Below are 27,614 nucleotides of genomic sequence, written 5' to 3' on the forward strand. Positions count from 1 at the left end.
TTTGGGGAGTCGCAGGCCGATAAAAGACCCAAGGGAGGCGGGCGTCCGGTGAGTCGGAGGCCAGCTGGTGCAGCTGCAGCAGGGGTAGAAGGTAAACAAAAATGTAGAAATAAATCAAATGGTCACTTCACAACCAAGGGGGTAAGTGATTTGCTGGTGATTGGTGAGAAGTTTTTCTTTTTTCTTTTTTTTTCCTTTATCAGTAGGGAACCTTTATCATTGTTGTTGCCAAATTAAAATAATCTAGGTGTTAAGTCAAGTCATGGCAGGAGAGCTCAGATACGTGTCCTGCTCCTTCTGTGCTATGTGGGAAGTGTCCCTGACAACTACATGTGCATGAAGTGTATCCTGCTGCAGCTCCTGACAGACCACATCATGGCACTGGAGCTGTGGGTGGTTTCATTCTGGAGCATCTGTGAAGCTGACGATGCCGTGAATCGTGTTTAGTGAGTTGGTCATACCGCAGGTAAAGTTTATACAGACAGATAGTGAATGGGTGGCCAACAGGAAGAGCAGTGGAAGTAAGGTATTGCAGAGGTTCCCTGCAGTCATCCCCCTCCAAAACAGATACACTTCTTTGGGTACTGTTGCGGGGGGATGACTCACCAGGGGAGGGGAGGAGCAGCCAAGTCCATGGCATTGTGGGTGGCTCTGCTGCACAAGAGGGCAGGAGAAAGAGTGGGAGACCTATAGTGTTAAGGGATTCTATTGTAAAGGGAATAGATAGACGTTTCTGCGGCCGCAATTGAGTCTCCAGGATGGTATGTTTCCTGCCTGGTGCAAGGGTCAAGGATGTCTCAGAGCTGTTGCTGGACATGTTGAAGGAGGGGGTGAACAGCCAGTTGTCGTGGTGCATTTAGGTACCAACGACATAGGCTGAAAACGTGATGAGGTGCTAAAAGCTGAATTTAGGGAGTTAAATTAAAAAATAGGACTTCAAAGTTGGTAATCTCAGGATTGCTACCAGTGACACATGCTCATAAGAGTAGGAATCACGGGATAGCTCAGATGTATATGTGGTATGAGGAGTGGTGCAGAAGGGAGGGACTCAAATTCCTGGGACATTGCAACTGGTCCTGGGTGAGGTGGGACCAGTACAAACCAGATGGTCCTGGGGGAGTGTTTGCTAGTGTTGTTGGGGAGGGTTTAAGTTATTATGGCAGGGGGATGGGAACATATGCAGGGAGACAGAGGGAAGTAGAATGGAGGCAGAAGCAAAAGATAGAAAGCAGAAAAGTAAAAGTGGAGGGCAGAGAAACCCTAGGCAAAAATCAAAAAGGGCCACATTACAGCAAGATTATAAGGGCAAAGTATGTTTCAAAAGATAAGCCTGAAGGCTCTGTGCTTCAATGCAAGAGTATTCATAATAAGGTGGGCAAATTAACTGCACAGGCAGCAACTAATGAATACTATACAATTGGCATCACTGAGACATGGCTCCATGATGACAAAGGCTGGGAACTCAACATCCAGGGGTATTCAACATTCAGGAAGGATAGAGAGAAAGGAAAAGGAGGTGGAGTAGCGTTGTTGGTTAAAGAGGAAATTAAAGCAATAGTAAGGAAGGATATTAGCTTGGATGATGTGGAATTTGTATGGGTGGAGCTGCGGAATACCAAAGGGCAGAAGGTGCGAGTGGGAGTTGTGTACCGACCACCAAACAGTAGTAGTGAGGTTGGGGACAGCATCAATCAAGAAATTAGGGATGCGTGCAATAAAGGTACAGCAGTTATCATGGGTGACTTTAATCTACATATAGATTGGGCGAACCAAACTGATAGCAAAATGGTGGAGGAGGATTTCCTAGAGTGTTTTAGGGATGGTTTTCTACGAGTAACCAACTAGAGGGCTGGCCATTCTGGGCTGGGTAATGTGTAATGAGAAAGGATTAATTAGCAATCTTGTTGCGCGAGGCCCATTGGGGAAGAATGACCATAATATGTTAGAATTCTTTATTAAGACGGAGAGTGAAACAGTTAATGCAGATACTAGCGTCATAAAGTTAAGGAAAGGTAACTTCGAAGGTATGAGATGTGAATTGGCTAGAATAGACTAGCAAATGATACTTAAAGGGTTGACGGTGGATAGGCAATGGCAAACATGTAAAGATCACATGGTTGAACTTCAACAATTGTACATCACTGTCTGGAGTAAAATTAAACCATGGCTAAGAAGGGATATTAAGGATAGAGTTAAATCCAAGGCAGAGGCATATAAATTGGCCAGAAAAAGCAGCAAACCTGAGGACTGGGAGAAATTTAAAATTCAGCAGAGGAGGACAAAGCGTTTAATTAGAGGGGGAAAATAGAGTATGAGAGGAAGTTTGCCCCAAATATAAAAACTGACTGCAAAAGCTTCTATATATATATATAGGTGAAGAGAAAAAGTTTAGTGAAGACCAACGTAGGTCCTTTGCAGTCAGAATCAGGTGAATTTATAATGGGGAACAAAGAAATGGCAGACCAGTTGAACAAATATTTGGGTTCTGTCTTCAATAAGGAAGACACAAATAACCTTCCGGAAATACCAGGGGACTGGGGTCGAGTGAGAAGGAGGAACTGAAGGAAATCCTTATTAGGAGGGAAATTATGTTAGGGAATTTGATGGGATTGAAGGCCAATAAATCCCCGGGGCCTGATAGTCTGCTTCCAGAGTATTTAAGGAAGTGGCCCGAGAAATAGTGTATGCATTAGTGATCATTTTCCAAAAGTCGATCGAATCTGGATCAGTTCCTATGGACTGGAGGGTAGCGAATGTAACACCACTTTTTAAAAAAGGAGGGAGAGAGAAAATGGGTAATTATAGACCAGTTAGCCTAACATGAGTATTGGGGAAAATGTTGGAATCAATTATTAAAGATGCAATAGCAGCACATTTGTAAAGCAGTGACAGGATCGTTCCAAGTCAGCACGGATTTATGAAAGGGAAATCATGCTTATCAAATCTTCTGGAATTTTTTGAGGATGTTACAAGTAGAGTGGACAAGGGGGAAACAGTGGATGTGGTGTATTTGTACTTTCAAATGGCTTTTGACATGGCTGTTTACAATATACATAGATGATCTGGAAGAGGGGACAGAGTGTTGTGTAACAAAATTTGCAGATGACACAAAGATTAGTGGGAAAGCGGGTTGTGCGGAGGACACAGAGGCTGCAAAAAGATTTAGATAGGTGAAGCGAATGGGCTAAGGTTTGGCAGATGGAATACAATGTCGGAAGTGTGAGGTCATCCACCTTGCGAAAAAAAAACAGTAAAAGGGAATATTATTTGAATGGGGAGAAATTACAACATGCTGCGGTGCAGAGGGACCTGGGGGTCCTTGTGCATGAAACTCTTTTGAGTTTACCTGAAAATAAACATAAACATTAAACGGTGCCACCCGACCTGGGTGACACTCCAGACATTTAAAAGGCCCTTTTTTTTTTTTTCCCCCCTTTTATTTGTTTTTTTTTGTGTTTTTCTTTTTTTTTGGCACTAAAATCACAATTTTCCCCAGTGCCCCCTATAAAAGGGAAGGGGACACTAAAAGCACCGGCAATTAAAACAAAATAAACTTTAAAACGTAAAATCAAATTAAAATTTGGTTGCCGGGCGTGATGATGCACTCCAGTAGCCCTCCGGTGCCCACCTCTCGTGGAAGGCCGCGAGCGTACCGGTGGACACCGCGTGCTCCATCTCCAAGGACACCCTGGACCGGATGTAAGAGCGGAAGAGAGGCAGGCAGTCAGGTGGAACGACCCCCTCGACCGCCCGCTGCCTGGACCGGCTGATGGCACCCTTGGCCGTGCCCAGGAGCAGTCCTACGAGGAGGCCTTCGGACCTACCCGCTCCTCTCCGCACAGGGTGCCCAAAGATCAGGAGAGTGGGACTGAAGTGCAGCCAGAATTTCAGGAGCAGCCCCTTCAAATAATGGAACAGGGGCTGCAACCTCGTGCACTCAATAAAAACATGGAACACGGACTCCTCCAGACCGCAGAAATCGCAGGCGGCCTGGGAGTCCGTGAACCGGCTTAAAAATTTGTTGCACGGCACTGCTCCGTGCACCACCCTCCAGGCCAAGTCCCCGATGAATAGTGGGAGGACCCCTGCGTAGAGTGCCCTCCATCGGGGACCCCCGCCTCCTCCGGACGGCAAGATGGTACACCATGGCGTGTCCGGACGGCCGGCGAGGATGGCAAAGTTGAGAGTGTGCAGGAGCAGCCCGTACAGGAAACTCCTCCGCGCGGAACTGAAAGGCACGGAGGGGATTTCCCCGAGGCGGCTCAAGTTGTGAGGCGCCGGCCCCGGAGGGAGGTTCCAGGGTTTGGCGCCGATGAGGAATTCCGTCCGGACGGGGGTCAGTTCGGACGGGATCTCCCCACGTGCTTGAGCCTCCTCGATGCACCTAACGGAGTCAGGGCCCAGAGCTGTTTTTAGCGACTCGATGGCATCGGCCGCGTGGCGGACGTTGGCAGAATTTAGCCGCCGCGCCAGCGTGTCTGGCGCCATCCAGCCTGCTCCTCCGCCATCGAGCAGGTCCCTGACCCTGGTCACCTCACCAGCCACAGCCCTCTCTTCCGACCGCCACATAAAGCCTCGGCCGTGGAGGTACGGATTCCCGAGCAGCGGTTCCTGCAAGACGGCCGCCACTCCAGCCGGCGGAGAGCTGCGCTTGGTGGAGATTTTGTTCCAGACCCTGATGAGTTCCCTGTAAAAGACAGGCAGCTCCCGGAGGGCGGTCCTGGCACCCACCAAGTTCACAAACAGGAGCTGCGTGTCATAATTGAGGTCGCGCTGCTGGCAGAAGAAATACCTCGCCAGAGCGCACCACCTAGGAGGGGGCTCGACGTAAAGGTATCTCTGCAGGGTCTGAAGACGGAAAGTCGCGAGCTGGGCGCTGACGCACACCAACGACTGACCGCCCTCCTCAAGCGGGAGACTCAAGACCGCGGCTTCCTGTTGTTCCAGAAGAAGTCCACCAGCTTCTTCTGTATCTTGGCGACAAACGCAGGGGGAGGGGTCAAAGTGACCAGCCGGTACCACAACATTGCGGCCACCAGCTGGTTTATGACTAGCGCTCGACCCCTGTAGGACAGCACTCGGAGCAGTCCTGTCCAGCGCCCTAGGCGAGCGGCGACCTTGGCCTCCAGCTCCTGCCAGTTCGCCGGCCAGGCTCCCTCGTCGGGGCTAAGGTAGACTCCCAGATAGAGGAGATGGGTCGTGCTCCAGGCAAAAGGCCTGAGCTCCTCCGGCAGGGAGTCCACCCACCACTGACCCACCAGGAGTCCGGAACATTTTTCCCAGTTGATCTTGGCGGAGGACGCGGCCGAGTAAATCTCCTGGCACTCACGCATCCTCCGCAGGTCAGCGGGATCCTCTACCGCGAGGAGCACGTCATCGGCGTAAGCCGAGAGGACGACCTCCACGCCCGGCCCTTGCAGAGCCAGTCCCGTCAACCTCGTCCGCAAGAGGCGCAGGAAAGGCTCCACGCAAACGGCGTATAACTGGCCGGATATGGGGCATCCCTGGCGTACCCCTCTCCTAAAGCGAAGGGGCGCCGTCAAGGACCCGTTAACCTTAATCAGACATTCCGCGGCGGCCTACAAAAGTCGGATCCGGGCGACGAAATGCGTCCCGAACCCGAAAGCACGCAGAGTTCCGAGCAAATAGTCGTGATCCACCCTGTCGAACGCCTTCTCTTGGTCGAGGGATAGGAAGGCGACCGACAGACCAGCCTCCTGGGAACAATGGATGAGTTCCCGGACCAGATGGATGTTATTGTGGATTGTCCGGCTCGGGACCGTGTAGGACTGGTCGGGGTGGATCATGTGGTCCAGCACGGCACCAAGGCGAGCAGACATCGCCCTGGCGAAGATTTTGTAGTCCGTGCTGAGGAGGGAGACCGGGCGCCAGTTCTTAAGGAGGCGGAGATCGCCCTTCTTAGGCAGCAGGACGATGACTGCCCTGCGCCAAGAGAGGGGCATCTCCCCGGTCACCAGACTTTCCCCCAGGACCCGCGCGTAGTCGCTCCCCAGGACGTCCCAGAACGCCCTGTGGAACTCCACGGTCAGCCCGTCCAGCCCCGGGGATTTTCCCCTCGAGAGCCGGGCGAGGGCACCGGTCAGCTCTGCCAGGCTTAGCGGAGCTTCCAGATTTTCGGCGCCCTCCGGGCTGACCTTCGGCAGGTCCTCCCACAAAACTCTACGCGCTTCCTCGCTGGACGGATCCGGAGAGAACAGAGCCCCGTAATATTCACGGGCCCTGTTGTTGACGCCCTCCGGATCCGAGACGAGAGAGCCGTCGTCGGCCAGCAGCGTCAAGAGCTGCTTACGGACACTCTGCCTTTTTTCCAGCGAGTAGAAGAAGGGGGAGCCGCGGTCCAGATCCCGCAGGAACCGGATCCGCGACCTCACGAACGCGCCTCGGGACCCGACGAGCTGCAGGTCCTTCAGCGCGGCCTTCTTCGCTTTGTACACCGTCCGCAGGGCCGGGTCCTGGACGACTTGACCCAGACGGGCTTCCAGGTCGAGCACCTCTTTTTCTAGGCGCCCGACTCTGGCCGCCCGCCTCTTGGTCGACCCCCTCGCGTACTCTTGACAGAAGACGCGGACGTGAGCCTTGCCCACGTCCCACCATAGCCTCAAGGAGGGGATGCCCCCCTGCTTCCTTCTCCAGTCGGACCAGAATCGATGGAACGAGTCCTGGAACCGCACGTCCTCCAGCAGCCGGTTGTTAAAGTGCCAGTACGCGGACCCCGTCCTCGCGCGGAGCGAAGCGAGCTCCGCCCACACCAGGTGGTGGTCCGAACACGGCACCGGCCGCATGGAGGCCGCCGGGACGCAGGAAACGTACGCCCGAGACACATAAAGGCGGTCGACTCTAGACCATCCAACTCCAGGCCTCACCCTAGTAAAGGCGCTGGAGTCGGGGTGGAGATTTCGCCAGACGTCCACCAAGTTGAAGGACCTGACCAGGTCCCTCAACTTCTCCATCGCCGTCATGCACTGTGGGGCACCGGAGCGGTCCCTCGCCTCGAGGGTGCAGTTAAAATCCCCCCCGAAGACAATGCAGTCGCCGACGTCAACGGAGCCAAGAAGAGCGGACACCTCTTCAAAGAAGCGCGTCTGCTGCGGGCCGGGCTGACAGCATATAACTGGCCGGACATGGGGCATCCCTGGCGCACCCCTCTCCTAAAGCGAAGGGGCGCCGTCAAGGACGCATTAACCTTAATCAGACACTCCGCGGCGGCGTACAAAAGTCGGATCTGGGCGACGAAATGCGTCCCGAACCCGAAAGCGCGCAGAGTTCCGAGCAGATAGTCGTGATCCACCCTGTCGAACGCCTTCTCTTGGTCGAGGGATAGGAAGGCGACCGACAGACCAGCCTGCGGGGAACAATGGATGAGGTCCCGGACCAGATGGATCTTTTCGTGGATTGTCCGGCCCGGGACCGTGTAGGACTGGTCGGGGTGGATCATGTGGTCCAGCACGGCACCAAGGCGAGCAGACATCGCCCTGGCAAAGATTTTGTAGTCCGTGCTGAGGAGGGAGACCGGGCGCCAGTTCTTAAGGAGGCGGAGATCGCCCTTCTTAGGCAGCAGGACAATGACTGCCCTGCGCCAAGAGAGGGGCATCTCCCCGGTCGCCAGACTTTCCCCCAGGACCCGCGCGTAGTCGCCCCCCAGGACGTCCCAGAACGCCCTGTGGAACTCCACGGTCAGCCCGTCCAGCCCCGGGGATTTTCCCCTCGAGAGCCGGGCGAGGGCACCGGTCAGCTCCGCCAGGCTTAGCGGAGCTTCCAGATTTTCGGCGCCCTCCGGGCTGACCTTCGGCAGGTCCTCCCACAAAACTCAACGCGCTTCCTCGCTGGACGGATCCGGAGAGAACAGAGCCCCGTAATATTCACGGACCCTGTTGTTGACGCCCTCCGGATCCGAGACGAGAGAGCCGTCGTCGGCCAGCAGCGTCAAGAGCTGCTTACGGACACTCTGCCTTTTTTCCAGCGAGTAGAAGAAGGGGGAGCCGCGGTCCAGATCCCGCAGGAAACGGATCCGCGACCTCACGAACGCGCCTCGGGACCCGACGAGCTGCAGGTCCTTCAGCGCGGCCTTCTTCGCTTCGTACACCGCCCGCAGGGCCGGGTCCTGGACGACTTGACCGAGACGGGCTTCCAGGTCGAGCACCTCTTTTTCTAGGCGCCCGACTCTGGCCGCCCGCCTCTTGGTCGACCCCCTCACGTACTCTTGACAGAAGACGCGGACGTGAGCCTTGCCCACGTCCCACCATAGCCTCAAGTAGGGGAAGCCCCCCTGCTTCCTTCTCCAGTCGGACCAGAATCGACGGAACGAGTCCTGGAACCGCACGTCCTCCAGCAGCCGGTTGTTAAAGTGCCAGTACGCGGACCCCGTCCTCGCGCGGAGCCAAGAAGAGCAGACACCTCTTCAAAGAAGCGCGTCTGCTGCGGGCTGGGCTAAGGGGCGTACACGTTCACGAGATGGAGCGGCACGTCCCCCAGGCGAACCGTTACGTGCAGCAAGCGGCCTGGCACGGGCTCCTCGACCCCCAAGATCTCCGGCTGAAAATGCGGGCCCAGCAAGATGGCCACCCCACTAGAAATGGCGGTGAGGTGGCTCATGCGGACCTCTCCTTGCCATTCCAGGAGCCACGTGACTTCGTCTCCCGGAACGGTGTGGGTTTCTTGCAGGAAGCACAACGCATATTTCCCCTCCCGCAGGAGCGAAAAATTGTCAAATCTACGGCGTGCCCCTCTGCCGCCGCTGATGTTGAGGCTGGCTATGGTTATCTTCATGGCAAAAGCATAGTGCAACCTCTACCTTAACCTATTGTGGGGGAGGGAGCGGAGTCTTTTGTTGAACTCCGCTCCCTCCGCAGCCCAGCGAGGAACTTTTTGAGCCGGCGCAGCTCAAGGCCCTGAGTCTTTGATAAGGGCCCGCCCACGGCCATGGTTTTAGCGGCGGCGCGGACGGACGCGACGAGCAGCCCCGGCTCGGACCATCTTTCCAGGGCCAGACGGGCTTGGTCGCGGCGACCCCGGCACTGGACCAAAAAGTACCGGAGTTCCTCTGCGGGAATGAGGAGGGTCTCAGTGGCGGCCGCGAGCAGATCCACCGCCTCACTGGCGATGGACTCGAGATCTTCACCCGCGTCCTCCACCGAGTCCCCGTCCCCCTCCAGGAGGTCGCCGCTAGCAGCCGACCCGTCGACCGCACGAGGTACGGCAAACGGCCCGGCCGCTCCATTTGGCCCTGGCTCTGCCCCGATCCCACCCCCAGGATCGTCGGCAGAGGAGGCCTCACTGGGCTCTTTTAAAATTGGTGCTGGGTCGGGAAGCGACAGCGGAAGGGGTTCCCCCTCCGCCCCAGGAACCGGGGAACAGGGAGAGACCTGGTCAAAGTAATGGTCCAGGTATTCCAATTCCCCCAGCTCCACAGTAGGGGGCGAGGGTTGTTGTTCTTCTCCCTCCCCGCCGCCACCCCCCAGCCCAGCGTGAACGGATTCCATAAAATTATCATTTTCAGAGTCGAGCAAATCCCGGGGGAAGTTGGGTATTGGCTGGGCGGGCTCAGGTTCAGCCTTTTCAGGCCCGCCCGCCTCAGTCCCCGGGACGCTCGACCCGGCGGCTACGCATTCTTCCGCTGGCCCCACGCCCCCCACGACAGGCAGATCTGCCACGCCCTCCCCAGGAGGCAGCGGCTGGGCAGCCTCGACTGCCTCACCCTCCCCGGGGACAGATTCCTCGCGCCTACAGCGCAATTTGGGGGCGCTGGTGGGGGACGCGGGACACGCGGCGGGCACCGCCTCCTCCGCGGAGGGATGTTGTTCCCCCTTCGCCTCATTGGGGCGGTGCCTCCTTTTGTTCCTGGGGGTGCGTGGCGGCAGGGGGACCTCCATGTCTGCCGAGGCCTCCCGCTCCGCCCCCCCCTTTTCCTTATCTTGCCCTCACCCGAGCCCCTCTGCGGTATTGGTCAAGGGCTCGGGCACGGGCTCAGGGCACCCCGCGCTCGCCGGTGACTGGGTTGGGCTGAGCGCGGTGGTCAAACTTTCCGGCGCACTGAGGGGACCCGCTTCTAGATGTCTCGTCTTCTTCCGCGCCTTCTTTTCGATCGGACGCTCTCCCTCCCCCCCCGACGGAGGCCGTGAAAACAAAGGCCCCCGACGATGCCCGCGCACCCATGGCTCCCGGCACGCGGACGCAACTAGGGGGAGGGGTGGCGGCGGCGCCAGCCTTGGCCGCCTTCGGTGGTTTGGCGACCTTGGAGGCGGGGCAGTTCTTACGAACGTGCCCCACCTCCCTGCAGGCATGGCACCGCACGCCGTCCGACGTCCAGAAGACGCGGTAGGCAGTCCCCTCGTGCACCACATTAAAGTGCCCTTCCGTCATGTCCTCCCGCGCCAGCCGGACAAAGAGCCGGCGGCGGAAGGAGAACACGTGGCGCAGGCTGTTCTCCCTGAGGCCGAGCGGTATGGGGTTGATCCCCGACCTTACCTCCCCCAGTTGGTGTAGGTGAGGGAGGAGGAGCTCAGCGGAAACAAAGGGCGGGACGTTTGAAACGATGACCCTCTGCGCGGTGGCCTCGAGAGGGTCCACCGGCAGGAACGTCCCGCCCACCGTGAGCCCCTTTTCAAGGGCCAGGGACACCGCCCGCTCCGACCCCAGGAAGAACACGGCCTTCCCAGACATCTTGGAGGCTGCGACAATGGCCGAGGGGCCGACTACCCCAGCCATCGCCCGCACGCACTCCTCGATGGTCATTGTGGGGTGAGTGTAGCTCTTGACCCCGTGTTTTTTAGTAATAAGTGTAAAAGGTGGCAGGGCAGCGGGTAGCGCAGGAGGTGCCGTGGAAGCGGTTGCCACCTGCGCATACGTCTTCGCTGGCCCTGCCACCGGCGTGGATGGGGTCGCCATCACGGGGTCCCTTTAAGGGCTACACCCAACCCAAAGTCACAGGCCTTAATGGTCTTTAATGGCCTCGTATATTAACTGAGCAGAGGAGCCCTTAACGAGGCACCTCTCCCCTCGTTGGCAATTGGGGAGAGGCCTTGCTCCCTCTGCTCAGTTGTCTCAATTGTTTTTTTTTTAAATTAGGAAGAAAGGGCTCTCAGAGAGAGAGAGGGGAGAAACAGAGTAACAGAGAAAGAGAGAGGGGGGTGGGAAGTGGGGGGGAACTGCGAGGGCAGGTCTCCCCTCGCAGCTGTGGGTGGGTGCAATCCCAGATGGCAAAACACAAAGTCTTTGGGGTGGTCTTCAGGTGAGGGGAGAAGATGTCTTCACCTGGGGTAGCTAGAGCCACCAGGCACACACTCCTAACGATCTTTAATAGGGTGATTAAGAAAAAAATCTTCAGCCTGGTAGCTCCAGCTATCCCAGGCTAGGCAATTGGGGGGGGGTTCAGTTGTGTGTGGGGCCTAGTTGTAGCAAGGCCCCCACATACACTTCCACACACACACACCCCCTGCGATGTTCCGGCCCTCAGTGGTCTTCTTTCCTCCCCCCACCGATTCAACAAAGTCTTTTTGGGACTGCACCAACACCCACCTGTAGAATGGTAGAGTCTCCCTCCTTCCACACTGGATGTTGTTGGTTTTTTCCCCCTCTCTCCAACTCCTTGCAGAAATGGTAAAAAATTGAAATGTTTTCTGCTTCCTCCTCTCCCTCTGGGTTAAAGTTGGTGGTGAAGCCCCTTCCTTCCTTGTCTTCCTGGGCTGGTCTCAGGGCTCTCCAGGCAGGAGCAAAAGTTGATAGCTCCTTCTCTCACTGCTCACTCAGCCAACTGAGCAGGACACGCCTCCACTGCTCCACGATTGGTCCTTGTGCATGAAACGCTTTTGAGTTAACCTGCAAAAACATAAAACATTAAAACCATGCCACCCGACCTGGGTGACACAGCAGACATTTTCAAGGCCCCTTTTTTTGGGGGTTTTTTTTTTTTTTTTTTGGGGCGCTAAAATCAAATTTTTCCAGTGCCCCCTATAAGAGGGAAGGGGGACACTAAAAGCACCGGCAATTAAAACAAATTAAACTTAAAAACGTAAAATCAAATTAAAATTTGGTTGCCGGGCGTGATGATGCACTCCAGTCCCTCCGGTGCCCACCTCTCGCGGAAGGCCGCGAGCGTACCGGTGGACACCGCTTGCTCCATCTCCAAGGACACCCTGGACCGGATGTAAGAGCGGAAGAGAGGCAGGCAGTCAGGTTGAACGACCCCCTCGACCGCCCGCTGCCTGGACCGGCTGATGGCACCCTTGGCCGTGCCCAGGAGCAGTCCTACGAGGAGGCCTTCGGACCTACCCGCTCCCCTCCGCACAGGGTGCCCAAAGATCAGGAGAGTGGGACTGAAGTGCAGCCAGAATTTCAGGAGCAGCCCCTTCAAATAATAAAACAGGGGCTGCAACCTTGTGCATTCCATAAAAACATGGAACACGGACTCTTCCAGACCGCAGAAATTGCAGGCGGCCTGGGAGTCCGTGAACCGGCTTAAAAATTTGTTGCACGGCACTGCTCCGTGCACCACCCTCCAGGCCAAGTCCCCGATGAATAGTGGGAGGACCCCTGCGTAGAGGGCCCTCCATCGGGGACCCCCGCCTCCTCCGGACGGCAAGATGGTACGCCAGGGCGTGTCCGGACGGCCGGCGAGGATGGCAAAGTTGAGGGTGTGCAGAAGCAGCCCGTACAGGAAACCCCTCCGCACGGAACTGAAAGGCACGGAGGGGATTTCCCCGAGGCGGCTCAAGTTGTGAGGTGCCGGCCCCCGAGGGAGGTTCCGGGGTTTGGCGCCGATGAGGAATTCCATCCGGACGGGGGTCAGTTCGGACGGGATCTCCCCACGTGCGTGAGCCTCCTCGATGCACCTAACGGAGTCAGGGCCCAGAGCTGTTTTTAGCGACTCGATGGCATCGGCCACGTGGCAGACGTTGGCAGAATTTAGGCGCCGCGCCAGCGTGTCTGGCGCCATCCAGCCCGCTCCTCCGCCATCGAGCAGGTCCCTGACCCTGGTCACCTCACCAGCCACAGCCCTCTCTTCCGACCGCCACATAAAACCTCGGCCGTGGAGGTACGGATTCCCGAGCAGCGGTTCCTGCAGGACGGCCGCCACTCCAGCCGGCGGAGAGCTGCGCTTGGTGGAGACTTTGTTCCAGACCCTGATGAGTTCCCTGTAAAAGACAGGCAGCTCCCGGAGGGCGGTCCTGGCACCCCCCAAGTTCACAAACAGGAGCTGCGTGTCATAATTGAGGTCGAGCTGCTGGCGGAAGAAATACCTCGCCAGAGCGCACCACCTAGGAGGGGGCTCGACGTAAAGGTATCTCTGCAGGGTCTGAAGACGGAAAGTCGCGAGCGGGGCGCTGACGCACACCAACGACTGACAGCCCTCCTCAAGCGGGAGACTCAAGACCGCGGCAGAGACCTAGTGCTTCCTGTTGTTCCAGAAGAAGTCCACCAGCTTCTTCTGTATCTTGGCGACAAACGCAGGGGGAGGGGTCAAAGTGACCAGCCGGTACCACAGCATTGCGGCCACCAGCTGGTTTATGACTAGCGCTCGACCCCTGTAGGACAGCACTCGGAGCAGTCCTGTCCAGCGCCCTAGGCGAGCGGCGACCTTGGCCTCCAGCTCCTGCCAGTTCGCCGGCCAGGCTCCCTCGTCGGGGCTAAGGTAGACTCCCAGATAGAGGAGATGGGTCGTGCTCCAGGCAAAAGGCCTGAGCTCCTCCGGCAGGGAGTCCACCCGCCACTGACCCACCAGGAGTCCGGAACATTTCTCCCAGTTGATCCTGGCGGAGGACGCGGCCGAGTAAATCTCCTGGCACTCACGCATCCTCCGCAGGTCAGCGGGATCCTCTATCGCGAGGAGCACGTCATCGTCCACGCCCGGCCCTTGCAGAGCCAGTCCTGTCAACCTCGTCCGCAAGAGGCGCAGGAAAGGCTCCACGCAAACGGCGTATAACTGGCCGGACATGGGGCATCCCTGGCGCACCCCACTCCTAAAGCGAAGGGGCGCCATCAAGGGCCCGTTAACCTTAATCAGACACTCCGCGGCGGCGTACAAAAGTCGGATCCGGGTGACGAAATGCGTCCCGAACCCGAAAGCGCGCAGAGTTACGAGCAGATAGTCGTGATCCACCCTGTCGAACGCCTTCTCTTGGTCGAGGGATAGGAAGGCGACCGACAGACCAGCTTCCTGGGAACAATGGATGAGGTCCCGGACCAGATGGATGTTATCGTGGATTGTCCGGCCCGGGACCGTGTATGACTGGTCGGGGTGGATGATGTGGTCCAGCACGGCACCAAGGCGAGCAGACATCGCCCTGGTGAAGATTTTGTAGTCCGTGCTGAGGAGGGAGACCGAGCGCCAGTTCTTAAGGAGGCGGAGATCGCCCTTCTTAGGCAGCAGGACGATGACTGCCCTGCGCCAAGAGAGGGGCATCTCCCCGGTCGCCAGACTTTCCCCCAGGACCTGCGCGTAGTCGCTCCCCAGGACGTCCCAGAATGCCCTGTGGAACTCCACAGTCAGCCGGTCCAGCCCCGGGGATTTTCCCCTCGAGAGCCGGGCGAGGGCACTGGTCAGCTCCGCCAGGCTTAGCGGAGCTTCCAGATTTTCGGCGCCCTCCGGGCTGACCTTCGGCAGGTCCTCCCACAAAACTCTACGCGCTTCCTCGCTGGACGGATCCGGAGAGAACAGAGCCCCGTAATATTCACGGGCCCTGTTGTTGACGCCCTCCGGATCCGAGACGAGAGAGCCGTCGTCGGCCAGCAGCGTCAAGAGCTGCTTACGGACACTCTGCCTTTTTTCCAGCGAGTAGAAGAAGGGGGAGCCGCGGTCCAGATCTCGCAGGAACCGCATCCGCGACCTCACGAACGCGCCTCGGGACCCGACGAGCTGCAGGTCCTTCAGCGCGGCCTTCTACGGTTCGTACACCGTCCGCAGGGCCGGGTCCTGGACGACTTGACCGAGACGGGCTTCCAGGTCGAGCACCTCTTTTTCTAGACGCCCGACTCTGGCCGCCCGCCTCTTGGTCGACCCCCTCGCGTACTCTTGACAGAAGACGCGGACGTGAGCCTTGCCCACGTCCCACCATAGCCTCAAGGAGGGGAAGCCCCCCTGCTTCCTTCTCCAGTCGGACCAGAATCGATGGAACGAGTCCTGGAACCGCACGTCCTCCAGCAGCCGGTTGTTAAAGTGCCAGTACGCGGACCCCGTCCTCGCGCGGAGCGAAGCGAGCTCCGCCCACACCAGGTGGTGATCCGAACACGGCACCGGCCGCATGGAGGCCGCCGGGACGCAGGAAACGTATGCCCGAGACACGTAAAGGCGGTCGACTCTAGACCATCCAACTCCAGACCTCACCCAAGTAAAGGCGCTGGAGTCGGGGTGGAGATTTCGCCAGACGTCCACCAAATCGAAGGACCCGACCAGGTCCCTCAACTTCTCCATCGCCGTCATGCACTGCGGGGCACCGGAGCGGTCCCTCGCCTCGAGGGTGCAGTTAAAATCCCCCCCGAGGACAATGCAGTCGCCGACGTCGACGGAGCCAAGAAGAGCGGACACCTCTTCAAAGAAGCGCGTTTGCTGCGGGCCGGGATGAGGGGCGTACACGTTCACGAGATGGAGCGGCACGTCCCCCAGGCGAACCGTTACGTGCAGCAAGCGGCCTGGCACGGGCTCCTCGACCCCCAAGATCTCCGGCTGAAAATGCGGGCCCAGCAAGATGGCCATCCCACTAGAAATGGCGGTGAGGTGGCTCATGCGGACCTCTCCTTGCCATTCCAGGAGCCACGTGGCTTCGTCTCCCGGAACGGTGTGGGTTTCTTGCAGGAAGCACACCGCATATTTCCCCTCCCGCAGGAGCGAAAAATTGTCAAATCTACGGCGTGCCCCTCTGCCGCCGTTGATGTTGAGGCTGGCTATGGTTATCTTCATGGCAAAAGCATAGTGCAACCTTTACCTTAACCTATTGTGGGGGAGGGAGCGGAGTCTTTTGTTGAACTCTGCTCCCTCCGCAGCCCAGCGAGGAGTCCCTCGAGCTCGCGCAGCTCAAGGTGTTGCGCCTTTGTCAGGGGCCCGCCCGCGGCCAAGGTTTTGATGGCGGCGCGGACGGACGCCTTGATCAGCTCTGGCTCGGACCATTTTTCCAGGGCCAGTCGGGCTTGGTTGCAGCGACCCCGGCTCTGGGCCAAAAAGTCCCGGAGTTCCTTTGCAGGAATGAGGATGGTCTTGGCGGCGGCCGCGAGCAGATCCACCGCCTCGCTGGCGGTGGTCTCTAGGTCTTCACCCGCGTCCCCCACCGAGTCCCCGTCCTCCTCCGGGAGGTGGCCGCCAGCAGCCAACCCATCGACCGCACAAGGTACGGCAAATGAACCGGCCGCTCCAACCGGCCCTGGCACTGCCCCGATCCCACCCCCAGGATCGTCGGCAGAGGAGTCCCCACTGGGCTCTTTTAAAAATGGTGCTGGGTCGGGAAATGACAGCGGAAGGGGTTCCCCCTCCGCCCCAGGAACCGGGGAACAAGGAGAGACCCGGCCATAGGAAATCCCCAGGCTCCCCAAGTGCACCAGCTCCAAAGTAAGGGGCGAGGGTGGGTGTTCCTCCCACTCCCCGCTGCCACCCCCCGGCCCAGCATCTACAGTGTCATAAATATTTGTTCGTGTTTCTGCCAGGTCGAGCGACTCCCGGGGGAAGTTGGATAATAGCTGGGCGGGCTCAGGTTCGGCCTTTTCGGCCCCGCCCGCCTCGGTCCCCGGGACGCTCGACCCGGCGGTACGCATTCTTCCACTGGCCCCACGCCCCCCACGACAGGCAGATCTTCCATGCCCTCCCCAGGAGGCAGCGGCTGGGCAGCCTCGACTGCCTCACCCTCCCCGGGGAAAGACTCCTCGCGCCTGCAGCGCAATTTGGGGGCGCTGGTGGGGGACGCGGGACACGCGGCGGGCACCTACTCCTCCGCGGAGGGATGTTGTTCCCCCTCCACCTCATTGGGGCGGTGCCTCTTTTTGTTCCTGGGGGCGCGCGGAGTCAGGGAGACCCCCATGTCTGCCAAGGCCTCCCGCTCCGCCCCCCCCTTTTCCTTTTCTTGCCCGCGCCCGGGCCCCTCTGTGGTGTTGTTCAAGGGCTCGGGCACGGGCTCGGGGCACCCCGCGCTCGCCGGTGACGGGGTTGGGCTGAGCGCGGTGGTCAAATTATCTGGCGCACGGAGGGGACCCGCCTCTTGATGTTTTGCCTTCTTCCGCGCCTTCTTTCCGGTCGGACGCTCTCCCTCCCCCCCGCCGGAGGCCCTGAAAACAAAGGCCTCCGACGATGCCCGCGCACCAACGGCTCCCGGCACGCGGACGCAACTAGGGGGAGGGGTGGCGGCGGCGCCAGCCTTGGCCGCCTTCGGTGGTTTGGCGGCCTTGGAGGCGGGGCAGTTCTTACGAACGTGCCCCACCTCCCTGCAGGCATGGCACCGCACGCCGTCCGACGTCCAAAAGACGCGGTAGGCAGTCCCCTCGTGCACCACATTAAATCATCCCTCCGTCGTCTCCTCCCGCGCCAGCCAGACAAAGAGCTGGCGGCGGAAGGAGAACACGTGGCGCAGGCTGCTCTCCCTGAGGCCGAGCGGTATGGGGTTGATCCCCGACCTTACCTCCCCCAGTTGGTGTAGGTGAGGGAGGAGGAGCTCAGCGGGAACAAAGGGCGGGACGTTCGATATGATGACCCTCTGCGCGGTGGCCTCGAGAGGGTCCACCGGCAGGAACGTCCCGCCCACCGTGAGCCCCTTTTCGAGGGCCAGGGACACCGCCCGCTCTGACCCCAGGAAGAACACGGCCTTCCCAGACATCTTGGAGGCTGCGACAATGGCCGAGGGGCCGACTACCCCAGCCATCGCCCGCACGCACTCCTCAATGCTCATTGTGGGGTGAGTGTAGCTCTTGACCCCGTGTTTTTTAGTGATTAATCTGAAAGGTGGCAGGGCAGCGGGTGGCGCAGGAGGTGCCGTGGAAGCGGTTGCCACCTGCGCATATGTCCTCGCTGGCCCTGCCACCAGCGTGGATGGGGTCGCCATCACGGGGTCCCTTTAAGGGCTACACCCACCCCAAAGTCACAGGCCTTAATGGTCTTTAATTGGCCTCGTTTGATTAGACTGAGCAGAGGAGCCCTTAATGAGGTACCTCTCCCCTAGTTGGTAATTGGGGAGGGGCCTTGCTCCCTCTGCTCAGTTGTCTTAATTGTTTTTTTTTTAAATTAGGAAGAAAGGGCTCTCAGAGAGAGAGGGGAGAAACAAAGGGTAACGGAGAAAGAGAGAGGGTGGGTGGGAAGGGGGGGGGCTGCGAGGGCAGGTCTCCCCTCGCAGCTGTGGGTGGGTGCACTCCCCAGATGGCAAAACACACAAGCACAGTCTTTGGGTTGGTCTTCAGGTGGGGGGAGAAGACGTCTTCACCTGGGGTAGCTAGAGCCACCAGGCACACACTCTCAACGATGTTAATTGGTGATTTAAAGATTCTTCAGCCTGGTAGCTCCAGCTATCCCAGGCTAGGCAAATGTGGGTGGGTGGGGGGGGTTCCAATTGTGGGGGGGGGCCTAGTTGTAACACGGCCCCTACGCACACTACCACACACACACACACACCCCGCGATGTTCCGGCCCTCAGTGGTCTTCTTTCCTCCCCCCACCGATTCAACAAAGTCTTTTTGGGAAATGCACCCACACCCACCTGTAGAAGATGTAGAGTCTCCCTCCTTCCACACTGGATGTTGTTGGTTTTTCCCCCTCTCTCCAACTCCTTGCAGAATGGTAAAAAGTTGAAATGTTTTCTGCTTCCTCCTCTCCCTATGGGTTAAAGTTGAAGGTGAAGCCCCTTCCTTCCTTGTCTTCCTGGGCTGGTCTCAGGGCTCTCCAGGCAGGAGCAAAAGTTGATAGCTCCTTCTCTCACTGCTCACTCAGCCAACTGAGCAGGACACGCCTCCACTGCTCCACGATTGGTCCTTGTGCATGAAACTCTTTTAGAGTCTACCTGCAAAACATAAACATTAAACTGTGCCACCCGTCCTGGGTGACACACCAGACATTTTCAAGGCCCTTTTTTCCTTTTTTTGGGATTTTTTTGTGTTTTTTGTTTTTTTTTTGTGGTTTTTTTTGGGCACTAAAATCACAATTTCTCCGGTGCCCCCTATAAAAGGGAAGGGGACACTAAAAGTACCGGCAATTAAAACAAATTAAACTTTAAAACGTAAAATCAAATTAAAATTTGGTTGCCGGGCGTGATGATGCACTCCAGTCCCTCCGGTGCCCACCTCTCGCGGAAGGCCGCGAGCGTACCGGTGGACACCGCGTGCTCCATCTCCAAGGACACCCTGGACCGGATGTAAGAGCGGAAGAGAGGCAGGCAGTCAGGTTGAACGACCCCCTCGACCGCCCGCTGCCTGGACCGGCTGATGGCACCCTTGGCCGTGCCCAGGAGCAGTCCTACGAGGAGGCCTTCGGACCTACCCGCTCCCCTCCGCACAGGGTGCCCAAAGATCAGGAGAGTGGGACTGAAGTGCAGCCAGAATTTCAGGAGCAGCCCCTTCAAATAGTGGAACAGGGGCTGCAACCTCGTGCATTCAATAAAAACATGGAACACGGACTCCTCCAGACCGCAGAAATTGCAGGCGGCCTGGGAGTCCGTGAACCGGCTTAAAAATTTATTGCACGGCACTGCTCCGTGCACCACCCTCCAGGCCAAGTCCCCGATGAATAGTGGGAGGACCCCTGCGTAGAGTGCCCTCCATCGGGGACCCCCGCCTCCTCCGGACGGCAAGATGGTACGCCATGGCGTGTCCGGACGGCCGGCGAGGATGGCAAAGTTGAGGGTGTGCAGGAGCAGCCCGTACAGGAAACCCCTCCGCGCGGAACTGAAAGGCACGGAGGGGATTTCCCCGAGGCGGCTCAAGTTGTGAGGCGCCGGCCCCCGAGGGAGGTTCCGGGGTTTGGCGCCGATGAGGAATTCCGTCCGGACGGGGGTCAGTTCGGACGGGATCTCCCCACGTGCTTGAGCCTCCTCGATACACCTAACGGAGTCAGGGCCCAGAGCTGTTTTTAGAGACTCGATGGCATCGGCCGCGCGGCGGACGTTGGCAGAATTTAGGCGCCGCGCCAGCGTGACTGGCGCCATCCAGCCCGCTCCTCCGCCATCGAGCAGGTCCCTGACCCTGGTCACCTCACCAGCCACAGCCCTCTCTTCCGACCGCCACATAAAACCTCGGCCGTGGAGGTACGGATTCCCGAGCAGCGGCTCCTGCAGGACGGCCGCCACTCCAGCCGGTGGAGAGCTGCGCTTGGTGGAGACTTTGTTCCAGACCCTGATGAGTTCCCTGTAAAAGACAGGCAGCTCCCGGAGGGCGGTCCTGGCACCCCCCAAGTTCACAAACAGGAGCTGCGTGTCATAATTGAGGTCGAGCTGCTGGCGGAAGAAATACCTCGCCAGAGCACACCACCTAGGAGGGGGCTCGACGTAAAGGTATCTCTGCAGGGTCTGAAGACGGAAAGTCGCGAGCTGGGCGCTGACGCACACCAACGACTGACCGCCCTCCTCAAGCGGGAGACTCAAGACCGCGGCAGAGACCCAGTGCTTCCTGTTGTTCCAGAAGAAGTCCACCAGCTTCTTCTGTATCTTGGCGACAAACGCAGGGGGAGGGGTCAAAGTGACCAGCCGGTACCACAGCATTGCGGCCACCAGCTGGTTTATGACTAGCGCTCGACCCCTGTAGGACAGCACTCGGAGCAGTCCTGTCCAGCGCCCTAGGCGAGCGGCGACCTTGGCCTCCAGCTCCTGCCAGTTCGCCGGCCAGGCTCCCTCGTCGGGGCTAAGGTAGACTCCCAGATAGAGGAGATGGGTCGTGCTCCAGGCAAAAGGCCTGAGCTCCTCCGGCAGGGAGTCCACCCGCCACTGACCCACCAGGAGTCCGGAACATTTCTCCCAGTTGATCCTGGCGGAGGACGCGGCCGAGTAAATCTCCTGGCACTCACGCATCCTCCGCAGGTCAGCGGGATCCTCTATCGCGAGGAGCACGTCATCGTCCACGCCCGGCCCTTGCAGAGCCAGTCCTGTCAACCTCGTCCGCAAGAGGCGCAGGAAAGGCTCCACGCAAACGGCGTATAACTGGCCGGACATGGGGCATCCCTGGCGCACCCCACTCCTAAAGCGAAGGGGCGCCATCAAGGGCCCGTTAACCTTAATCAGACACTCCGCGGCGGCGTACAAAAGTCGGATCCGGGTGACGAAATGCGTCCCGAACCCGAAAGCGCGCAGAGTTACGAGCAGATAGTCGTGATCCACCCTGTCGAACGCCTTCTCTTGGTCAAGGGATAGGAAGGCGACCGACAGACCAGCTTCCTGGGAACAATGGATGAGGTCCCGGACCAGATGGATGTTATCGTGGATTGTCCGGCCCGGGACCGTGTATGACTGGTCGGGGTGGATGATGTGGTCCAGCACGGCACCAAGGCGAGCAGACATCGCCCTGGTGAAGATTTTGTAGTCCGTGCTGAGGAGGGAGACCGAGCGCCAGTTCTTAAGGAGGCGGAGATCGCCCTTCTTAGGCAGCAGGACGATGACTGCCCTGCGCCAAGAGAGGGGCATCTCCCCGGTCGCCAGACTTTCCCCCAGGACCTGCGCGTAGTCGCTCCCCAGGACGTCCCAGAACGCCCTGTGGAACTCCACGGTCAGCCGGTCCAGCCCCGGGGATTTTCCCCTCGAGAGCCGGGCGAGGGCACTTGTCAGCTCCGCCAGGCTTAGCGGAGCTTCCAGATTTTCGGCGCCCTCCGGGCTGACCTTCGGCAGGTCCACCCACAAAACTCTACGCGCTTCCTCGCTGGACGGATCCGGAGAGAACAGAGCCCCGTAATATTCACGGGCCCTGTTGTTGACGCCCTCCGGATCCGAGACGAGAGAGCCGTCGTCGGCCAGCAGCGTCAAGAGCTGCTTACGGACACTCTGCCTTTTTTCCAGCGAGTAGAAGAAGGGGGAGCCGCGGTCCAGATCTCGCAGGAACCGCATCCGCGACCTCACGAACGCGCCTCGGGACCCGACGAGCTGCAGGTCCTTCAGCGCGGCCTTCTACGGTTCGTACACCGTCCACAGGGCCGGGTCCTGGACGACTTGACCGAGACGGGCTTCCAGGTCGAGCACCTCTTTTTCTAGACGCCCGACTCTGGCCGCCCGCCTCTTGGTCGACCCCCTCGCGTACTCTTGACAGAAGACGCGGACGTGAGCCTTGCCCACGTCCCACCATAGCCTCAAGGAGGGGAAGCCCCCCTGCTTCCTTCTCCAGTCGGACCAGAATCGATGGAACGAGTCCTGGAACCGCACGTCCTCCAGCAGCCGGTTGTTAAAGTGCCAGTACGCGGACCCCGTCCTCGCGCGGAGCGAAGCGAGCTCCGCCCACACCAGGTGGTGATCCGAACACGGCACCGGCCGCATGGAGGCCGCCGGGACGCAGGAAACGTATGCCCGAGACACGTAAAGGCGGTCGACTCTAGACCATCCAACTCCAGACCTCACCCAAGTAAAGGCGCTGGAGTCGGGGTGGAGATTTCGCCAGACGTCCACCAAATCGAAGGACCCGACCATGTCCCTCAACTTCTCCATCGCCGTCATGCACTGCGGGGCACCGGAGCGGTCCCTCGCCTCGAGGGTGCAGTTAAAATCCCCCCCGAGGACAATGCAGTCGCCGACGTCGACGGAGCCAAGAAGAGCGGACACCTCTTCAAAGAAGCGCGTTTGCTGCGGGCCGGGATGAGGGGCGTACACGTTCACGAGATGGAGCGGCACGTCCCCCAGGCGAACCGTTACGTGCAGCAAGCGGCCTGGCACGGGCTCCTCGACCCCCAAGATCTCCGGCTGAAAATGCGGGCCCAGCAAGATGGCCATCCCACTAGAAATGGCGGTGAGGTGGCTCATGCGGACCTCTCCTTGCCATTCCAGGAGCCACGTGGCTTCGTCTCCCGGAACGGTGTGGGTTTGTTGCAGGAAGCACACCGCATATTTCCCCTCCCGCAGGAGCGAAAAATTGTCAAATCTACGGCGTGCCCCTCTGCCGCCGTTGATGTTGAGGCTGGCTATGGTTATCTTCATGGCAAAAGCATAGTGCAACCTTTACCTTAACCTATTGTGGGGGAGGGAGCGGAGTCTTTTGTTGAACTCTGCTCCCTCCGCAGCCCAGCGAGGAGTCCCTCGAGCTCGCGCAGCTCAAGGTGTTGCGCCTTTGTCAGGGGCCCGCCCGCGGCCAAGGTTTTGACGGCGGCGCGGACGGACGCCTTGATCAGCTCTGGCTCGGACCATTTTTCCAGGGCCAGTCGGGCTTGGTTGCAGCGACCCCGGCTCTGGGCCAAAAAGTCCCGGAGTTCCTTTGCAGGAATGAGGATGGTCTCGGCGGCGGCCGCGAGCAGATCCACCGCCTCGCTGGCGGTGGTCTCTAGGTCTTCACCCGCGTCCCCCACCGAGTCCCCGTCCTCCTCCGGGAGGTGGCCGCCAGCAGCCAACCCATCGACCGCACAAGGTACGGCAAATGAACCGGCCGCTCCAACCGGCCCTGGCACTGCCCCGATCCCACCCCCAGGATCGTCGGCAGAGGAGTCCCCACTGGGCTCTTTTAAAAATGGTGCTGGGTCGGGAAATGACAGCGGAAGGGGTTCCCCCTCCGCCCCAGGAACCGGGGAACAAGGAGAGACCCGGCCATAGGAAATCCCCAGGCTCCCCAAGTGCACCAGCTCCAAAGTAAGGGGCGAGGGTAGGTGTTCCTCCCCCTCCCCGCTGCCACCCCCCGGCCCAGCATCTACAGTGTCATAAATATTTGTTCGTGTTTCTGCCAGGTCGAGCGACTCCCGGGGGAAGTTGGATAATAGCTGGGCGGGCTCAGGTTCGGCCTTTTCGGCCCCGCCCGCCTCGGTCCCCGGGACGCTCGACCCGGCGGTACGCATTCTTCCACTGGCCCCACGCCCCCCACGACAGGCAGATCTTCCATGCCCTCCCCAGGAGGCAGCGGCTGGGCAGCCTCGACTGCCTCACCCTCCCCGGGGAAAGACTCCTCGCGCCTGCAGCGCAATTTGGGGGCGCTGGTGGGGGACGCGGGACACGCGGCGGGCACCTACTCCTCCGCGGAGGGATGTTGTTCCCCCTCCACCTCATTGGGGCGGTGCCTCTTTTTGTTCCTGGGGGCGCGCGGAGTCAGGGAGACCCCCATGTCTGCCAAGGCCTCCCGCTCCGCCCCCCCCTTTTCCTTTTCTTGCCCGCGCCCGGGCCCCTCTGTGGTGTTGTTCAAGGGCTCGGGCACGGGCTCGGGGCACCCCGCGCTCGCCGGTGACGGCGTTGGGCTGAGCGCGGTGGTCAAATTATCTGGCGCACGGAGGGGACCCGCCTCTTGATGTTTTGCCTTCTTCCGCGCCTTCTTTCCGGTCGGACGCTCTCCCTCCCCCCCGCCGGAGGCCCTGAAAACAAAGGCCTCCGACGATGCCCGCGCACCAACGGCTCCCGGCACGCGGACGCAACTAGGGGGAGGGGTGGCGGCGGCGCCAGCCTTGGCCGCCTTCGGTGGTTTGGCGGCCTTGGAGGCGGGGCAGTTCTTACGAACGTGCCCCACCTCCCTGCAGGCATGGCACCGCACGCCGTCCGACGTCCAAAAGACGCGGTAGGCAGTCCCCTCGTGCACCACATTAAATGATCCCTCCGTCGTCTCCTCCCGCGCCAGCCAGACAAAGAGCTGGCGGCGGAAGGAGAACACGTGGCGCAGGCTGCTCTCCCTGAGGCCGAGCGGTATGGGGTTGATCCCCGACCTTACCTCCCCCAGTTGGTGTAGGTGAGGGAGGAGGAGCTCAGCGGGAACAAAGGGCGGGACGTTCGATATGATGACCCTCTGCGCGGTGGCCTCGAGAGGGTCCACCGGCAGGAACGTCCCGCCCACCGTGAGCCCCTTTTCGAGGGCCAGGGACACCGCCCGCTCCGACCCCAGGAAGAACACGGCCTTCCCAGACATCTTGGAGGCTGCGACAATGGCCGAGGGGCCGACTACCCCAGCCATCGCCCGCACGCACTCCTCAATGCTCATTGTGGGGTGAGTGTAGCTCTTGACCCCGTGTTTTTTAGTGATTAATCTGAAAGGTGGCAGGGCAGCGGGTGGCGCAGGAGGTGCCGTGGAAGCGGTTGCCACCTGCGCATATGTCCTCGCTGGCCCTGCCACCAGCGTGGATGGGGTCGCCATCACGGGGTCCCTTTAAGGGCTACACCCACCCCAAAGTCACAGGCCTTAATGGTCTTTAATTGGCCTCGTTTGATTAGACTGAGCAGAGGAGCCCTTAATGAGGTACCTCTCCCCTAGTTGGTAATTGGGGAGGGGCCTTGCTCCCTCTGCTCAGTTGTCTTAATTGTTTTTTTTTTAAATTAGGAAGAAAGGGCTCTCAGAGAGAGAGGGGAGAAACAAAGGGTAACGGAGAAAGAGAGAGGGTGGGTGGGAAGGGGGGGGGCTGCGAGGGCAGGTCTCCCCTCGCAGCTGTGGGTGGGTGCACTCCCCAGATGGCAAAACACACAAGCACAGTCTTTGGGTTGGTCTTCAGGTGGGGGGAGAAGACGTCTTCACCTGGGGTAGCTAGAGCCACCAGGCACACACTCTCAACGATGTTAATTGGTGATTTAAAGATTCTTCAGCCTGGTAGCTCCAGCTATCCCAGGCTAGGCAAATGTGGGTGGGTGGGGGGGGTTCCAATTGTGGGGGGGGGCCTAGTTGTAACACGGCCCCTACGCACACTACCACACACACACACACACCCCGCGATGTTCCGGCCCTCAGTGGTCTTCTTTCCTCCCCCCACCGATTCAACAAAGTCTTTTTGGGAAATGCACCCACACCCACCTGTAGAAGATGTAGAGTCTCCCTCCTTCCACACTGGATGTTGTTGGTTTTTCCCCCTCTCTCCAACTCCTTGCAGAATGGTAAAAAGTTGAAATGTTTTCTGCTTCCTCCTCTCCCTATGGGTTAAAGTTGAAGGTGAAGCCCCTTCCTTCCTTGTCTTCCTGGGCTGGTCTCAGGGCTCTCCAGGCAGGAGCAAAAGTTGATAGCTCCTTCTCTCACTGCTCACTCAGCCAACTGAGCAGGACACGCCTCCACTGCTCCACGATTGGTCCTTGTGCATGAAACTCTTTTAGAGTCTACCTGCAAAACATAAACATTAAACTGTGCCACCCGTCCTGGGTGACACACCAGACATTTTCAAGGCCCTTTTTTCCTTTTTTTGGGATTTTTTTGTGTTTTTTGTTTTTTTTTTGTGGTTTTTTTTGGGCACTAAAATCACAATTTCTCCGGTGCCCCCTATAAAAGGGAAGGGGACACTAAAAGTACCGGCAATTAAAACAAATTAAACTTTAAAACGTAAAATCAAATTAAAATTTGGTTGCCGGGCGTGATGATGCACTCCAGTCCCTCCGGTGCCCACCTCTCGCGGAAGGCCGCGAGCGTACCGGTGGACACCGCGTGCTCCATCTCCAAGGACACCCTGGACCGGATGTAAGAGCGGAAGAGAGGCAGGCAGTCAGGTTGAACGACCCCCTCGACCGCCCGCTGCCTGGACCGGCTGATGGCACCCTTGGCCGTGCCCAGGAGCAGTCCTACGAGGAGGCCTTCGGACCTACCCGCTCCCCTCCGCACAGGGTGCCCAAAGATCAGGAGAGTGGGACTGAAGTGCAGCCAGAATTTCAGGAGCAGCCCCTTCAAATAGTGGAACAGGGGCTGCAACCTCGTGCATTCAATAAAAACATGGAACACGGACTCCTCCAGACCGCAGAAATTGCAGGCGGCCTGGGAGTCCGTGAACCGGCTTAAAAATTTATTGCACGGCACTGCTCCGTGCACCACCCTCCAGGCCAAGTCCCCGATGAATAGTGGGAGGACCCCTGCGTAGAGTGCCCTCCATCGGGGACCCCCGCCTCCTCCGGACGGCAAGATGGTACGCCATGGCGTGTCCGGACGGCCGGCGAGGATGGCAAAGTTGAGGGTGTGCAGGAGCAGCCCGTACAGGAAACCCCTCCGCGCGGAACTGAAAGGCACGGAGGGGATTTCCCCGAGGCGGCTCAAGTTGTGAGGCGCCGGCCCCCGAGGGAGGTTCCGGGGTTTGGCGCCGATGAGGAATTCCGTCCGGACGGGGGTCAGTTCGGACGGGATCTCCCCACGTGCTTGAGCCTCCTCGATACACCTAACGGAGTCAGGGCCCAGAGCTGTTTTTAGAGACTCGATGGCATCGGCCGCGCGGCGGACGTTGGCAGAATTTAGGCGCCGCGCCAGCGTGACTGGCGCCATCCAGCCCGCTCCTCCGCCATCGAGCAGGTCCCTGACCCTGGTCACCTCACCAGCCACAGCCCTCTCTTCCGACCGCCACATAAAACCTCGGCCGTGGAGGTACGGATTCCCGAGCAGCGGCTCCTGCAGGACGGCCGCCACTCCAGCCGGTGGAGAGCTGCGCTTGGTGGAGACTTTGTTCCAGACCCTGATGAGTTCCCTGTAAAAGACAGGCAGCTCCCGGAGGGCGGTCCTGGCACCCCCCAAGTTCACAAACAGGAGCTGCGTGTCATAATTGAGGTCGAGCTGCTGGCGGAAGAAATACCTCGCCAGAGCACACC

General features: G+C 59.2%; 1 long non-coding RNA gene across 1 annotated transcript in view; it reads left to right on the top strand.

Moving 5' to 3' along the window:
* LOC139229906 (uncharacterized) overlaps positions 1-27,614 on the top strand; it is an 81,803-nt gene that overhangs the window by 32,805 nt on the left and 21,384 nt on the right. The gene's annotated exons all lie outside the window — the stretch shown is intronic.

This window comes from Pristiophorus japonicus, chromosome 19 (assembly GCF_044704955.1).
Source record: "Pristiophorus japonicus isolate sPriJap1 chromosome 19, sPriJap1.hap1, whole genome shotgun sequence".
Lineage (NCBI taxonomy): Eukaryota > Metazoa > Chordata > Chondrichthyes > Pristiophoridae > Pristiophorus > Pristiophorus japonicus.